The following is a 17,335-nucleotide window of genomic DNA, read 5'->3' on the forward strand; positions in this document are numbered from 1 at the left end:
GTTCACCAAAAGAAGGAAGAGGCAAGAGGGTTCAAGATGTAAATATTTTGCTGCTTACTTATTTTAGGAGTAAAAAAAAAAACGGGTTTAATTTACTTAGGTATTTGAGAAGTAAGCATAATATGACCCTTGCCATCTACTCATTCACAAATATAACATTTTATAAAGTTTTAAAGTATATTTATTATTTATGTATTTATTATTGAAATGGATTACTTTAAAATACCCTTGATAATCTTTATGGTATTTGTCCATGGTCCTTCATTGCTTCTGAAAGAGAAGGTGAAGCATATTTTTGATATGTTTCTGCATTATTTCTATGAATGAATAAATTAATTATGTTGTTTGAATCTGTTACATCATTGAAATAAATTAAAAGCTATTAAAATTTTCTGAGAACCATTTCTTAGTAACATGACAGATTAAAAAGTGAAAGTAGAATTGTTTATATGTGGGGTTTGAATCCTAAACAAGTGATTATAGATCAAATAGAATAAGAAAAATGAGGATTAGACTTTCCAAATACTTCAACCATTACCCTTTTTATTCTAGAGTTTAGAGTGTGAGGGTCTAATGCTACTTTGTGATCTTTTGAAGGCCGTGTGCAGAGATAAAAAATAGTTGAGAAAAGTATTTTTTAAGAAAGAAGTAGAACAACTATAATAGGTTAAAGAGAGGGAAAACTGGAGGTGGCTTTAGAAAATATTATGAAATTGAAAGATTGGTAATGATAGCTCACTATTAGCAAAGAGATGGCGATATGGAGGAGGTAAATAATGCCTTTCCTCTGTTGATTATTTTTATCCAGGACAAAGTTTATCTGTATGTTGATGTTTATATGTTGTCTTCTCTATTAGACTATGACTCCTCAAGATCAAGAATTATTATTTACCTTTCTTTGTATCCCCTGTACCTACTTAGCATAGTGCCTGGCAACATAGTGGAAGTTTAATAAATGTTTATTGCTTGATTGACTGAAATGAGCAGTGTCTTTTAAGATAGAAGAACTGAGCTTGATTTTTGCCTGGATTTCTTGCCTACCATTAAAAAAAAACAAAACCTTATTTCCTATTTTAGTTACAAGTCTAAGATAGAAGGACAAGGACTAGGCAAACAGGGTTATATGACTTGCCCAGGGTCACAAAAAGAAATGTCTGAGGCAAATTTGAACCCAGGAACTTCTGACTCCAGGCCTGAGTCTCCATCTACTGAGCCATCTAGCTGTCTCTAAAAATTTCCTACCACTTTTGTGAGCATAGGCAAGACAACTTAACTCTGTTTCCCTCAGTTTCCCCAAATTTAAAAAATGAGGATCATAAAGTTGTTATGGGGATCAAATGAGATGATAATTATAAAGTGCTTAGCATAGTTCCTGGCACATAGTAACTGCAATATGAGAGTTTGCTATTCTTTTTATTACTATATAAGTGAATATTATTATTAGGCTACTTGCTAGACATGTAGGAAGTAAATTAGCTAGTTCCTTGTGACATTCCAACTGCTTAAGTTGAGCCCGTGAGAGTCTTTTTCAACCACAAAAGGGACCAACTAAGATCCTATTTGTTTGTGACTTTCTATGAATAATTGGGGATCATTCCTTTGGTTTCCTCATTTTTAAAATGAAGGAGTTCAGTTAGCTGATCTCTGAGGTTCCTTTCAGTTTTAGGTCTATGGTCCTATTATATCTTGTGACATTAACAAACTGCTTCATGGTTCTGGTGACCTGCCTTCGCCGCTGCTTTAATTTTCCTTCTTTTTGCCATTTAGATGAAAGTCTAAATTGGTGGGGTTATGGAAATTTTTGATTTCCTTTTAGTCTTCAGAACTAAAACCCAGTCTTCCTGTAATTTCTTGGTTAAGGAAAAGTCTATTTTAATATTGAGCTCACTACAACAAAAGCTGCCCTGTGGAACATAAAAATTTACATAAAAGCCATAAACTTTGTATAGATAAGGTACCAAAGGAAGAAACTCAACTGTCTCTGACTTCTTGGTGACGTAAAAAGAAATACTCTTTCTCATTGAGCCTATTTGTGAATCCTCTAAATGTTGTTTAATCCATAACCGGAGTTTACCTATAGAGTTTGCTTGAGGAGGCTTGTTTTCTTTGGGAATGTATAAGATGATGACTCTTAAGTTTGTTCAACTTTTATGATGCTAAAGGAAGCCTAGGATCATATTTGTCTTCTCTTTAACTTTTGTGGCCTTAGAGGGACTTATATGATTGCAGTATGTAAAATAATTATTTCTTTGTCACTCTGGTGTAATTTTACCTATAAGAACAGTTATAAGACTTTTAATAGGGGTTCAGAGTTTCTGCCTGTTTTTGAGCATAATAATAGAAACTAGGTTTAAGCTCCACATTATGGTAAATATATATTTAGCTGCAGTTACCTACAATATGCACTCAGAGAGAAAGTATTTCTCTCTTAGGTTAGGATATGTGATGTTAAATGGACCCAGAGGTCATAGGATTATAGATTTAAAGCTAGAATGGGTTTTCGAGCTCATTGAGGCCAATTTTCTCATTTTGCAGATGATGAAACTGAGTCCTGAAGAGGTTAATTGACACAGTAAAGGACATACAGCTAGGAATTGTCTGAGACAGAATTCAGACTCGGCTTATCTTGACTTCAAGCCTTGCAATTTATTTATGACAACATTGTCTAGAGTTTTTCTGGTTCCTTTCATTCCTTGAAGTTGAATCCCTCTAATAACCTAAACAGTACATTGATGTCCAAAGGCTACTGAAAGTATAGAAGAAAAACCTTCAGAATATCCTATGGGGAAGATTTATGGGAAAACATGCATACAAATTGCCTAGAATGAAAAGACATGCCAAGAATGGGCCAGTTAATTATTCAGTCTTTGTTGTTGTTGTTTTCTAGTTAGCCAATCTCAGCTTGAAAGCAAGTGTGTTTGTATATTGGTGCATATATGTGGGAGGAATTGGCCTAGCTCTTTATTTATTTTTCAATTTTGCAAATCTCTTTAATGTCAACCTTACTAAAAGATACCTGTGTTTCCATATCTACTTCTACATTCAGTCTACTGTGCTACATTGCTTTGATTGATACATATGAAGAAAATCACAGCCTAGTTTCTTAAAGAATGATTCTAGTATTACTCAAGTCATTCCAAAAAACCAGAAATAATATTAAGAATTCAATTCAGTTCCCATTCAGCAGATTTTTATTAAGTACCTGTTATGTGCTGGGAAAGAAGAAAAAACAAATACCAGCATCAATATTTCTTTCCCTCTGAGGGCTACAGTATTATGGTGGAAAGTGAAAGGGGGCTAGGGAGTGGGAATAAGAAATAATAAATAATTGAGATAAAAGATAGAACAAAACAGAAAGAGGGGAAAAAAGAGGGATTGACTAAGTGCTATAAAAAAAGAAGAGGAGTGTCAAATCATTTTGAGCTGGAATATTTAAGTAAGGCTTCTCAAAGAACATTGCATTTAAGCTGCATCTTGAGAAAAACAAAAGATTTTAACAAATGAAAGTGGTGTGGAAGGATGGTGGGGGTAGGGCATCAGTGCATTCCACACATAAAGTATAGCCTCCTTGGTGTGGAGAACAAATCCAGCATCTAGTAATACAGTTTGACTGGAATGTAGAGTACTTCAAGGAAATGATATTGCTAAGGTATTTTTGGAGTCTTTATTGGGGGAGGACATTGAACTAGACTAAGGAATTTCTAGTGCAGATTACACTGTGCAGATTATTTTGACCATCTAACTCCCTTTGCATGAGGAAGCTTGTTTTGTTTGCTTTATGAAGAATCTCTCTCTCCTTCTTACACAGTCAAAGGCTTAGAAAATACCTCCTATATCTATATTGCATCCTCTGCTGTGCCTCCCACTCTTGCTTCTTTCTCTATGACTCAACTGAAACTTTCTCCAAGGTCAAAATTTCCTAATTCCTAAGGATGTTTATCTTTTTTTCTTTGCTGATCCTTCTTGTCCTCTCTGTAGCTTACCACCCTCTATAAATTTCCTTTGTCTTTTATAACATCGTTGTCATCTCCTAATTCACTTTTCTCTGTCTCTTTTGCCAAGTCATATTATCTTCCATTTGAGTGTTCCACAAAGTTCTGTTCTGGGTCTCTCTCTTCTTTCCTCTTTTCTCTCTCTCTCTCCCCTTCTCTCCCTTACATTCCCTTTGTTTGTCCTTTTCCTTCTCCTTCCTCTCCTTTCTTCTATATGCTTCTCCCTCCTCTATATTTACAGCCCTTCTTTAACCCTCCAATCTAATCTCCTCCCCTTCCCAAATATCTTAGCAGCTCCCATGAATATAATTATTGTCTCTATGTGGATGATTCTAAGATCAGTGTATCTGGCTATTCTCACTAATTGCTAGTAGGATATATCCATATGGATTTCTCTTAAGCATTTCAGCTTCAACTTGCCTTAAACAGAACTCTTCCCAACTTACCCTATCCCTAACTCTTTGTCTAGAACTCTCAATTTCTTTGTTGACTTTTACCCATATTTTTGATCACCCTGGTTTTCATCTTCAGTCACCTTTAACTCTTCTGCTTTCTTTGTATCTAAACAGGATTCAAGTTTTACTGTTTCTACAATGATTCTCTCAACTCTTCTTTCTACTTCTATAGTCACCACTCTGGGTTAGTCCTTCACATGAATTGTTGCAATAGCCTCCGAATTGTTATTCTCTTTCCACTTTACAGGCTATTTTCAATATAGCTGTCAAAATCATCTTTTCAAGGCACAATCTTCTATAACTCTCCATTGCTTCCAGGATAAAATAGAAAATTCCTACATTGGCATTTAAAGCTATTTATGAAATGGCTTCATTCTACATTTTAAGAGGAGGGATCACAAGCTGATGTACCTTGAGTTCCAAGGCAGAAGATTATTTTTAAGTGATGCATTAATTTTCCATTATATTCATGAAAAACAATTTGTGACATTTAATTTGTTTCTAGTTTGTTGCATAGAGGAATTTATAATATTCACCCAGTATTCAAAATTTAAAATGATTAATATTAGTGTTTTGAGCAGCTTTTGCATAATGAGTCATTCTTTTGCCTCTAATGCTCTACATTGTTGTCCCCCCATCTCTGGGTTTATACCTTTTTTATACCTATTTTTGTGTATCTTGTTTTCTTAAATATTTTTGTATGGGGGTTCTCTTCTGCCAAATGTTTCCTCCTGGCTTCTGATATTTTATCTATTTTATATTCATCTATTTATGTACATGTTCTCCTTCCACCTCCTCAATCCCAGCCCCTTAGAATGTAATCTCCTTGAGAGTGGTCATTGTTTGCTTTTGTCTTTTTATATCCTGAGCACCTAGATTTTAAACAACAGGAAAAAGTTTAGCACTTAGTTTATAACTGATAAAATTGCTTAATTTTACATCTTTAATTTGCATGTAGGTAAAGTGCTGTATAATAATAAGAATACATCATAATTTATGGCCACACAAAAACACAGTCCATTGGCTAAATGTCAAGTTTGGTTGCAATATGATCACCAAAGTTGAAAAATGCAAATATGAAGTAAAATAGAAAGATTTACTCTTGGAAACTTGTTTGTCATTTCCCTTGACAGTTTGTTGCTTTTTATTAAATAGTTATTAGGCACCAAAAGTATGTTAATAGGAGAGAATTGTAAAAGGTGTAGTCCTTACCCTCAAGGAACAAGATACTACCTAATAGCTTTAAAAACTGAATGACAACTCCATTGTTAAGTAGAGAAAAGCTTTGGGTAAGGAAGTGGAAGTGGATTTATAATTTTAATGTTAGAGAAAGGCATATGGCTATGTTTAATGCAGACATATTTGAACATTTGGGCCACAAGACAAATAGAATAATTTACAGATAAAAATAAATCCACTAAAGTATTGAAAAAATCCCTGTTTATATCCATGTTCATTTTTTTTGGGGGGGGTGCATTTGTGTAATTTAAACTTTCTAGATCCATTTCTATTAATTGCATATTAAGAAGTATTGAGCAAAATGATTTGATCAGTTTCTTTTGAAATGTGAATTCCTTTATACTGAAATTTATTTTATAAAAAAGCAAACAAACTAAACAAATATCAATAAACATAAATTTATGGGACTGTGCTTTATAGTAGAACTTTTTTATCTTTATTTAGGCATTCATTCATTTATTTACTCATTCATCCATCCATTCATCCATCCATCCATTCATTCATTCATTCATTCATTCATTCATTCATTCATTCATTCATTTATTTATTTCAAACCCTTACCTTCCGTCTTGGAGTCAATACTGTGTATTGGCTCCAAGGCAGAAAGAGTGGTAAGGGCTAGGCAATGGGGGTCAGGTGACTTGCCTAAGTTCACACAACTGGGAAAGCGTCTGAGGCCATATTTGAACCTAGGACCTCCCGTCTCTAGGCTGCCCCCAGTAGAACTTTTTTATATTGAAAGGAAACTCTACTTTTAAGTAAGGCAAAACCAGCAAAAAGCACACAAATACATTTAAAAAAAACCCTTTATCTTCTCTCTTAGAACCAATACCAGTACTGTGTATTGCTTCCTAGCCAGAAGAGCAGTAATGGCTAAGCAATGAGGATTAAGTGACTTGCCTAGGGTTACACAGCTAGGAAATATCTGAGGTCATATTTGAACCCAGGACCTACTGTCTCTGGGCCTGGCTTTCAGCCTACTGAGATTTATCCAACTGTCCCCACAAATACATTATAAGTGATTTTTAAAAATTGAAATTTTGTTTCAAGATAAGAAATTACATATAAAACTTTTCTTAATATTCATACATGTTATTTGAAGTATATTTTGCAAGACTTTAATATTTTGTGTATACGTGTATATGTTATATTTTATTATTGGAGTTAAGGATAAAATGTCATTTTAGTGTTATAGACAGTAAATAAGATCTTTATATTTAGTAATATAAACAGCAGTCATTTATTGACAAAGAAGTGGAAGGCCTCTCATTCTCATTTTATAGGGTGCCTGCAGTCTTTTAGGAGCTATAACACATTTAGATATTTAGATGAATGTGTCAATTATTTGGTGCCCCTTCAGTGCTTTGAAGTTTACAATACTGAACATGCTGTATTTGGAATCAGGAGACCTAGGTTTGAATCCTAACTCGGACACATCTGGTTATATATACTCCGTAAAGTATTTTTCCAGTGTTCTGAAGGCTTTCTTTTGATCCTTTTTATATTTGTGGTTAATACTCTAGTATTTGAATTATGTAGCTATTTGGTTTCATCACTTCCATTTCTAAGATATACATATAACCAGTGATGTATTATATTATTTTTAACATTTCTTTTGCAGTTTATCATGGTCATCCAATTTTGATTCTTTAGAGTTAAAATGTACCTGCTTTGTTTTCCATCACTGGTTATTGTCACAGTGCCTGGTAAAGTGTTTCCTTAATTCTTGTTGACAGACTGAGAAAATTCTGGCTTGAAAGAGATTAAACGTCATAAGAAATGATTAAATGCTTATTATATGGAAGGTGTTAGGAATACTTGTGTCTGCTTGCAGCCACAAATTAATATATTCTTGGGTGGACACTTGAGAAGGATAATGGAAACTGAGGGAAAATAGGTAAAGAAGAGAGAGAGGTGGGGAAGGGGAGGGGGGAGGCGATAAGGAGTTAAAAAACATGGGCTCCATCGTGTTCTCCTCTTGATCATGGGGGAGAGAGAGAGAGAGAGAGAGAGAGAGAGAGAGAGAGAGAGAGAGAGAGAGAGAGAGATTTGCACGTGTTTCCAAACTTTTATTGAAGAATAGTGGAAAGTAGCTAATGAACATGTGGCATGGCATAGGATTTTACTTTGGTTCAATTGACAACCACATAATCTTAGAGGAGGAGGTTAATTGAACATGTGACTTGGTATGAAATGTGATCTAAGAAGGAGGTAGTTAGTACCCTGTGGCAGCTAATGACCTGCCCAGGAATTCTTTTGACCTTTGGACTGAAGATTTGGAAGTATAATAATCAAGAAGTAACATGACCATGAGTCTGGTATATGAGCACATTGGTTATAATATCAATGCATTGATAATACTTTCAAGATGATAACATACCTGGGATGATATAATACTAAAATAAAGAAGGCCTACTCTCAAGGGCCTTACATTCAGCTTGAGTTATAAAAACATACTCTACTTAGTAGCCAGGTGGGCCTTGAGTTAGGAAGAACTGAGTTCAAATGTGACTATAGACACTAACTGTATAATCCTGCTCAAGTCACCGAATTTCTCTTTTCCTCAGTTTCCTTAACTATAAAATAAGAATTATAATGGTACCTACTTCTCAGAGTTTTTGTAAGGATTAAATCAGATAATAATTGTAAAGCATTTAGCATAGTTCTTGGCACTTAATAGTTGCTGTATAAATGCTTATTCCCTGACTCTGATAAGTGAAGACAAAAGATTGTTTTGTTTTGTGTCTAGGCCTATGATTTCACACATGTAAGATACTCCTCACTGATTATATTCTCCCTATACTGATGCAGATCAGCAATTTATACATAACTTATTGAGGGATTAAGTGCCCATGATCACAGAAATAGATGGTATTTATCCATGTTAGACTCTACTCTAACCATTGTTTTTCTGACTGGTAAACTGTAACTATCAGTGGTTTGACCCAGATCCACTATTATGTTGCTCCTTTTCCATCTTTGCCATGGGTCTGCATTTGTCCCCTTCTTTCTCTTCTCTTCCCACTTTTTAACTTACTCTGGAATTGTAATTCAATCAGCACTTTCCTTATGGGAAAGAATATATTACCTAACTTCAGCTTGGTTGTTTGTATTCTCAATATGAAGTCTTTGGCTACCATACAACAAGTAGACATATATTGGTAGAGGGGCTAAATCATATCAGCCTTCATTCTTGCTGTAAATGAAACTAGAAAAAAGAAGGTCACAACTAAATAGAAATGTAGCTCATTTTTACTCCTTGGAGAGCCAAAAAAAGGAGTCAGCTGAGTGTATTTTGTTATGTGCTGAGAAGCAAAAAGAAACATTTCACAGACTATTTGTTTGTTGCATATTATATTATTAGTAACTAATATTGGCCAGAACACAAACAAAAAACAACAACCCCAAAAAAAATGTTCTAGGAAGATAATTGTCACTTGTGCACTAACTTACTAGGGATTAAATGATAAAGAAATTCTTTGAAGACCTTGACAACCTCCCACATCAAATAAGCATACAATTTGATACTTGACAATTAAGTTCAAAGATGGAAAAAGATAAAGATAGAAAGGATACCTATGGGGAAACATGGTTTAGCAAAAGAAAGTGAGTGAAGGCAAAGACTTCTAGATTTCACAGTTTACTTTTCTGTATAATGAATATTTTCTTGAAAAAAGATTTGGTAGGTGCTAGACATGGCAAGCATCAACTTTTAAACCATTAAAAATTAAACTATTTCAAGAGGAAAAGACTCGTTATGGATGGTATGGTAGTTACTTCTGAGGCACAGTCAGGTTATTGACTTTTCACAGCTCAGAGCAGAATTTACAAAACAAAAGATGAAGAAGAAGATATGGCATATAATTGAAATTATTTAACCCTGAATTAGCTAATCAAAAATTGGAAATTTAAGAAAATGGCAAGTGGACAACATAAATGATATTGACCCCAAATATAAAAATGTAATTCAAAAGTTTAACCAGTGTAAATTAATTGCTACAACCAGGAGATCAGAAGAACCTAGAAAGCATCTTAATAGTAGCACAGTAGCACATACCTGATTCAAATGGGATCAAATGGAGAAAGATGGCTACTAAAAGCAATGCCTGCTTAAACTATAAACTTGGCAGTGAGATATTACCAAGAAGGAGAATGGAGAATTTTAAACAGTATCTTTTTTTAAAACAGAGAGAGGCAATAGAGGGTAAACCAGTTTAAATACAGCTTGGTAAAATATATGTAAGTCAGCAGTCATCCCAAGGCCATTCAAGGATGAAAATGAGGGAAGGAGTGGAAATTCAATGGAAGAGATTTGTTAAAAAACCAAAAACATTTCAACAGACGGTTTTTCCATCAAGGATAAATGAGACTGTCATACTTTGACCTTAACTCAGTCTTTGCAATGTCTATAGAGGATGTTGAAATAATATCAAGGGAACAAAATTGGGAAAAAATAACCAGATTTTATCAAGTATATATAGAAAAGCAGGCCTTCCCAAATGATATTCAGTAGTAGGCATTATCTTTGCCATCTTACAACTCACTGAAAGATGTAAAGATTATAAGATCCTATTTGTTATTATTTCATTTAATAGTCCAAACATCAGTTTATAAGATGCAGGTTGTCTTATTCATACTTAGGTTATTCAGGATTCCAGCAAAGATTAAACAGTAGACACAACTTGGCTAATAAATACCAAAGGAGGGATAAAATATGCACACCAAAGGTATTTATAACTGCAGTGATCTAGCAGACTTTCCAAATTGAAAAGGGAATCCCTGTGGATGATAAAGTCTTCCAAATGTTTTTGTTTACCTTGTGATATTGTGCTGATTGCAACAAATTTCAGAATATTGCAAAGTTACCTATAAGAAATCAGTGACCACTCAAAGGAAGCCTTCCTTTTCCCCAAGACAAGCCAAATATTTGTTACCAGATTTTCAACAGTCATTTGGTTGGATACCTTGTAGAGCTTTGTTCATCCATTATGTGTTCCTGGGGCTGATAGCACAGATGAACAGTGAACTAGACTCAGCTTTGAAAATGAGAATAGACTAGATTCAGTTTACAAAACCACAAAGCTATTTGAATTACCCTAAGCTTCTCAAGAGAGCAAAAACATCTTTTTAGTAGGTTCAACTTGGAAAAACACAGAACTACTAAAGTAGTCAGAAAAACCAAGTCTTTAATCAGGAAAAAGATAGGTGCAATAATCAGCTGCTATCATAGAGCCAAGTGCCACCAACTGCATAGAGCAAAAACTCTGGGGGCTCTGGGACAGTAGTATATCAGGGAGAATGCACCCTTCAAGATGATTCTCCAAGGAAAAATAAAACTTGGAAATCTTATATACCATTTGGGGAACTAAGGATAGGGAAGTAGGATTGATTGACATTACCATGGCTACAAGGAAATAATAAGTCCAAAGACAGGATTACCTGGGAAAGGCTGATGCTTTACAATGGATACAAAAGGGAAAGGTCCAGCCTAGGGCTAGGCTACCTGGGAGAGGACTTTGATGGTATGGGAGAAACTGCCAGTACAAAAGGGTACTTAACATTTGATTAGGTCTACTAGTCCCACCACTACTAGGACCATAAAGTACTTTAAGTTCTTTTGTACAGTCTGAAATGGGTGAAGCTGAGACTTTTCTGGAATAAGTTCTCAGGGGACTGGGGCACAATTGGGGTACCCCCAAAAAACCCAGTTGATACAAATAATTTAATATTTAACAGTGGTAACATTTTATGAGTACTGATATAAAACAGCAAGACAAGGAATGCAGTCTTCAAAGAATTAAAAATTAATAACACCTAAAGGACAAAGGAGAGGAGCATGGTGGGAGAATAGATCATTACAGTTCTTCAGAGTTCAATTAGTTCTTAGTGTTATTAATATTTATGTTATTTTCATCATATTCTCTTGATTCTTATTTCTTCATTCTGTATCAATACATGTCTTTACATGTTTATTGAAATGATTTCTTTACTGCAATTTTTGCTTTTGTTTTTAATTATTCATTATTTTAAATAATGCTGCTTATAAGAAAAGAAGATGTTTGGTGTGGTAGTGCTGAAGAACATACAATGGAGCACAAGTCAGGGAAGAATAAAAGTGCTGCCATACAACATTAAGGACCCAGTTGATACTTTTTTTTATGAACTCAAGGTTTTAATAGGATTTATGTCTTCCTCATGAGCAGCAAATATGAACCAAGAAGGTGGTTGTCATAAATTGTCATGGACTTTATGTGCATGATTATCACTGTGAGGGGAGGTAAGTCATGTCAAACAAGTAGTGATGGATTGGGAGAAGGGGAAAGGTTAGAGTAATTGGTGCAATGTGCTTAAAAAAAAAGGGGGGGAGCATAGATATGTGGCCTGCTATAAATATAACCCATTAAAAAATCAGCTTTTACAGAGGTGGGCTAAGTGGCTCAGTGAATAGTGAGGTAGGCCTGGTAATGTGAGGTCCTGGGTACAGATGTGGCCTCAGACACTTCTTAACTGTGTGAACCTGGGCAAGTAACTTAACCCCAGTTGTCTAGACCTTACTGTTCTGTTTTGTAACTGATACTTATAAGACAGAAAGTGAGGGTTTAAAAAAATTTAGCTTTTCCTCTCTTAGAGGGAAAAAAAAAAGAATTGTCCCATATTATCTTCTCTCATTGGCAATCTTGAAGTAAAATAAGAGCCATCTCAGACTACCAGGATGTATAAGGGAGGGTTTTATTAGATTCACAATTAACATGTTGATATGTCTTCATACATAGTTGTCTAATTGTTCAACTCTTCATGTCCTCTTTTGGGTTTTCTCAATGAAGATACTGGAGTGGTTTGCCATTTCCTTCTCTAGCTCATTTTATATTTTATTTTATTTATTTGTTTATTGAGGATTTTAATTAATTAATTAATTAAGGATATTTTCCCATGGTTACAAGATTCATGTTCTTTCCCAGCCCTCCCTGGACCCCCTTCCCATAGCTGATGAGCAATTCCTCTGGGTTTTACATGTGTCATTGATCAAGACCAATTTTCATACCATTGATATTTGCACTAGGGTGATCATTTAGATTCTAGATCCCCAATCATATCCCCATCGACCCTTGTGATCAAGCAGTTGTTTTTCTTCCGTGTTTCTATTCCCACAGTTCTTTCTCTGAATGTAGATAACATTCTTTCTCATAAGCCCCTCAGAATTGTCCTTGATCATTTCATTGCTGTCTAGCTCATTTTATAGATGAGGAAACTGAGGCAAACAAGGTGAAGTATTTTGCTCAGGGTCACACAGCTAGTAAGTGTCTGAGGCCAGATTTTAAACTCACAAAGATGAATCTTATTGTAATAATCACCAAATTCATGAAACTCTTCATATCCAGAAAAAAGGAGAGTGGGAGAACTTTAAGGAACAAAACCACCTTTCCATGATTGAGTAAAAAGGAACAAAACTATAATAATTAAAATAATAAATAGTATTTATGTAGAGCTTATTTCAGGTTTTTATTTTTAATATTTTATTTTTTCCAGTTGTATTTCAAAGCAATTTTTAACCTTTGTTTTTTTTTTTTACAGTTTTGAGTTCCAAATGTATAGAACTTTAAGGTTTACAAAGTGCTCTGTATTTCTTATTTCATTTCATACAACCAACTTAGGGAGGTAGTTGCTGTTATTATACCTATTTTACATTTGGGGAAAATTAGGCAAACTGAGAGGTTGTTATTTGCCTGGGGTCATACAGCTAATAAGTTTCCAATGCTGAATTTGAACTCAAGTTTTCCTGACTCCAGGTCCTATACTCTATTTACTGTACCACCCAGATGTTAGCTCCTACTAACTAAATGATGATCCTGCTTTCATTTTTGAGTGGCAATAAGAAGGGAGGCACATGCTTGACATATAGTGGGTGCTTAAGAAGTACTTGTTGGTTTAGTGGAGGAGGTAGAAGTGGAATATTGGTGTCATCTAGGAAGGGGTATTTATCAGAAATAGACTGCATTGTATAGGTGTATCTACATGTTTAAATGTTCTAAATACAAATAAAATCTAACCTGATAGAATAAAATTGATAATGCGAGCTATGAAAAGTGATTTAAGGAATTAATTTTGTTAATGTTTTAATGCTGTTTTAATGAAATACTTAGCAGTAGTACCAAAGATTTGGTTTTTAGTAAAGAAGCAAACGAGAGAAATTCATAAAACTATTCTTGTAGAACCAGTACTTCACATTGTTTTTGTTAGGAATCTTTTGTGAAAACAAACACAACGCAGCAAAACAAAAGAAGGCTTATGAAATCTCAATAGAATCATATTTTGATATCACTTTGATGAAATTGAGGCCATTTATGAAGAAGACAGTTTATACAAGGGCATCAGAAATGATAAAGTGAATTGCAATTTTGATTTACAGTATGGAGAGACAGACAGATTGATGAAAAATAATTTTGGTAGTCTGAAAAAAAGAGTTAATGGAAAATTGGATTGTGCTATAGTTATATAAAGGGGTTGAACTTGATGACCTCTGAGGTCCCTTCCAACTCTAAATTCTATGATCCCATGCATAGGGGAGAGGAGAAATTATGTCCTGTATCTGAGAACTATGCACTAAAAATAGGGAACATTTATTTCACATACAATTTCCTGAGCTATGTGGTGAATGTGAAAATGGAAATAAATGGGCATATGGAGATGTTAACTTCAGTTTGAGATGCTTAGAAACAGGTTAAACTAAGTCTCAGGGTGGGCTTAATATTGAGTAAAGGTTGCTGATGCTAGGGGTCAGGAATTATCAACCTTTGAAACCACTTTTTTTTTTTTTGATCTCTGAACTCATGAGAACAAAATATGAGGCCTCAGATAAAACTTCTAAATCTCATATTCCTTTCCCTGTTATATTGTAAGGTCAGAAAGGTCCACCACTGCTGTAGGGAAAGTTTCAGAGGTAGCATGCATTTGCTCATTTGTAGGGAACATTGTGCCATTAAATGAGATCCTCTTATATGTCTATGTAGATTATAGATGGGTGAAAGTATATGTGTGGAGGTGTGTGTATTGGGGGTGGGTTGGGGAAGTGTGGGAGGATGTTTTCTTCCAAGATTAAAGTCTTTCCTATAAAATAATTAGATCATGTTCTCATGTCTTTGTAACCCTTGGAGTCATTATATGAACAAAAGTTTTGAAAAATGAGTTGCTGCTGACTCTCTACTTTCATTAGCCATTTAGCCTCAGGTTAGTTTGTTGAAATCCCCCAAACTCAACTAATTGTAGAAACTGATTTTTGAGCAAGAGAGCCTTACTTTCAAGCATATGTAAAATGCTAGCAACAAATAAAGTAAATTTTTTCTCTTACAATGAGACTTGTCCATTAGGACTCCACTGAATAAAAAATTTGTGATAATTCAGTCTATGCTGGGTTTGGCACACTTCAACAAATACATTTTTGAATGTAGATGTAGGCTACTAATTTCAAATGAGACATCTGTTTATTAAGCCAAGTTTTCTACTTAGAACCATTTTATCAATAGTTATAATTTTTAGGTGCAGTTTGAAAGTCAAGCATATAATAAAAATGGTTTAGTTTGAAAGGTAGCATGGTATTATACTGGAAAAATAATAAAAATAGCTAACATTTATGTAGCTCTTTAATATTTGTAAAAGCACATTACAAATATTACTTCATTTTGTCCTTAACAATGACTGTGGGAGGTAGGCACTGTTTTTATGTTGTTTTACAGATGAGGAAACTGAAGCAGACGGGGATTAAATGACTTGTCCAGAATCACACAGCTAGTAAGTGATCCAAAACAAGTCTTTTAACAACTCTCTCAATCTTATGTTAACTCTCTCAACTTTATGTTTCTCCTTTGTAAAAAAGATATAATAATAGTCCTTATCTCATGGAGCAGTTCTAAGAATCAATTGAGATAATTTAGGTAAATAAAGCATTTTTCAAGCCCTAAAGTGCTATGTAAATATTATTATTATTTTGTTTTTGTTATGTGTAATTTGGTATGTTGTTTCACTCATCTGGTTCTCCTTCATCTTTAAAATGTAGGTGTTGGGCTAGTTGATTTCTGAGCTCAGCTGAGTCCTTGGTAGACTAATAAAAATAGCCTTTCTTGAATGCTTTTAAGGTTTTACAAAGTACATTTTGACATTTTCTTTCTATGAATATTATTATTATTTCCATCTTATTGATGAGGAAAATGATTATCAGAGAAGTTAAGGGACTTGCCCATGGCCATACAGCTAGGAAATTTGGAGAGTAGAGTCACACTCAAGCCTCTTTCTGACTTTCATTCCTAGAAGATTCTTTCCATTACTACCAGGAAACATGAAAAGAGAATGTCTTTTAGATTCATAGTCCTCATGAGGGTTAGCTATCCTAGAAAATGAAGGTTTAGGGATTTTGTTTCTAAAATTCTTCTTTTTGTATTGCTTTAACATTTTTGCTTTGTAAGTTAATGTCTCTTTTATGACTTATGCTGCCGCCCCCCCCCCACTTCCCCCCATGCTTTAGCAGTTGCATAGACATATTTTTTTAAATTCATAAAAATAACTAGTTATCATGCATGCTTTCCCAAGGAAAATTCAGTTATTTTTATATTTGCTTATTTTCCAAACACTCAGAGCTGGTAGCTAGCTAATCCACAATATGAATTTCATTGTAAGATTTCATTTTTAACAAAAGAAGATAGCTATTCTACTAGGAAACATTTGTAGTCATATTTTGTTATCATTTTAAAGGTTAAAAATGTCTGAACATAGTTCCAAGAAAAACATTCCTCTGAGGATTGCAATAAAAATCAAGATCTAGAGCCTGAAAGAATTATTATGCTTGAGAACAGGTTTTTATAATTGAAACTCAGAATAGTTTCTTCTAGTGATGTGACTAGCACTACCATGATTGGAATATTAGAGATTCATCAATTTGCAAAGGTTCTTTATATAATTTTATCCATATCCAAATTATTCTCATTTGCTTCCCCCTCCCAGCCCCCCCCCCCCCCCCCCCACTAACTTAGAAGGATATAGATATGAAATGAGATGATAGAGGATGAATCTCAGGCTAGTGTTCCCCAACTGCATTATAAATTCTTTGAGGGCATAAACAGCAGGTCATACCTGTTTCTTTATTTTCTGCCATGTCTGGAAAATTCTTTGCAGAATATGTAGTTAAGATTGTTTGATTTTCTAAAAATTGAATTGATTTTTAAAAATTATGCTTAAATTAATCCCGGCAATCATCATTCTTAGCTGAGTAGGATAGAGCATGTGCTAAGGCTATTTCATCACGTTTTTTCAAAATATTTCAACTTTATGATAAAAATTTTGATTTGGAATGGATCAAATAAAATCACATAATCATAAGGTCAGATTCACTACAATTAGGTATTAAATGTAGGAGTGCATCTCTGCAATGAATTTCTAACTTTTATTTTTTTTGGTGGGGGGAGACAACATGTTTTTGGATAGCGTTTTAAAAACATGCAAACAATAATGATTATGATTCTTTCCCTTGTCCACATTACTTTTTATTCATATATCCCATTTGTTTAATACATACCTGAAATAAAATTCAGTTTCATTGGGTCATAGGATATTTGATTTTTGGTATCTTTTGTGCTAGGTCAGGGGCCCCCAAAATATGGC

At 34.3% G+C, this 17,335-nt stretch overlaps 1 protein-coding gene across 28 annotated transcripts in view; it reads left to right on the top strand.

Moving 5' to 3' along the window:
• Positions 1-17,335, top strand: part of FUT8 (fucosyltransferase 8) — a 461,812-nt gene that overhangs the window by 164,080 nt on the left and 280,397 nt on the right. Inside the window, exon 1 of one of the 28 annotated variants that reach the window (XM_056810913.1) lies at positions 15,423-15,472. The exons of the other annotated variants lie outside the window; for them this stretch is intronic. The gene's annotated coding sequence lies outside the window, so the exon portion shown is untranslated. Of the gene's footprint in view, positions 1-15,422; positions 15,473-17,335 lie in introns of those variants that run through there. 28 annotated transcript variants of the gene reach the window in all.

The sequence above is a fragment of the Monodelphis domestica genome, chromosome 1 (assembly GCF_027887165.1).
Source record: "Monodelphis domestica isolate mMonDom1 chromosome 1, mMonDom1.pri, whole genome shotgun sequence".
Classification (NCBI taxonomy): domain Eukaryota; kingdom Metazoa; phylum Chordata; class Mammalia; order Didelphimorphia; family Didelphidae; genus Monodelphis; species Monodelphis domestica.